At 32.5% G+C, this 351-nt stretch overlaps 1 protein-coding gene across 1 annotated transcript in view; it reads left to right on the top strand.

Moving 5' to 3' along the window:
* The window catches only part of LOC119592662 (proline-rich extensin-like protein EPR1), a gene marked incomplete in the record, with an annotated part of 10,476 nt that overhangs the window by 887 nt on the left and 9,238 nt on the right, over window positions 1-351 (top strand).

The raw sequence follows: 351 nt of genomic DNA, 5'->3' as shown, positions 1-351 counted from the left end.
CAGGCAGAGAGCGGACACAAGAATAGATTTTTTTTCAGTAGCTGCAAATCAGAAATAAATTAATTAATTAGATCTTAATCCCAACAGAACAGTTTGATTAATTCATCAGACCCATTCGCTTTTTCATACGTGATATCCAGTTCTCGGATTAGGAGTGCTTTTGTAATTCAACTTCATAATGAGCTTAAAAATGATGACAGAAGATTATCTATTCAGATGTGATAAAAAAACAGCGTTAATTAAAAAGATACCTGATCATTCACACAATTTCAGAATTCCCCGTGTCTTTGTAGTTATCTTTATTTCATTTTTTTTCTCCGGCGTTGTTTTCTATTTTCTATTTCTGTCTGC

This window comes from Penaeus monodon, chromosome 30, assembly GCF_015228065.2.
Source record: "Penaeus monodon isolate SGIC_2016 chromosome 30, NSTDA_Pmon_1, whole genome shotgun sequence".
NCBI lineage: Eukaryota > Metazoa > Arthropoda > Malacostraca > Decapoda > Penaeidae > Penaeus > Penaeus monodon.
This window is presented reverse-complemented; position numbering and strand designations above follow the sequence as displayed.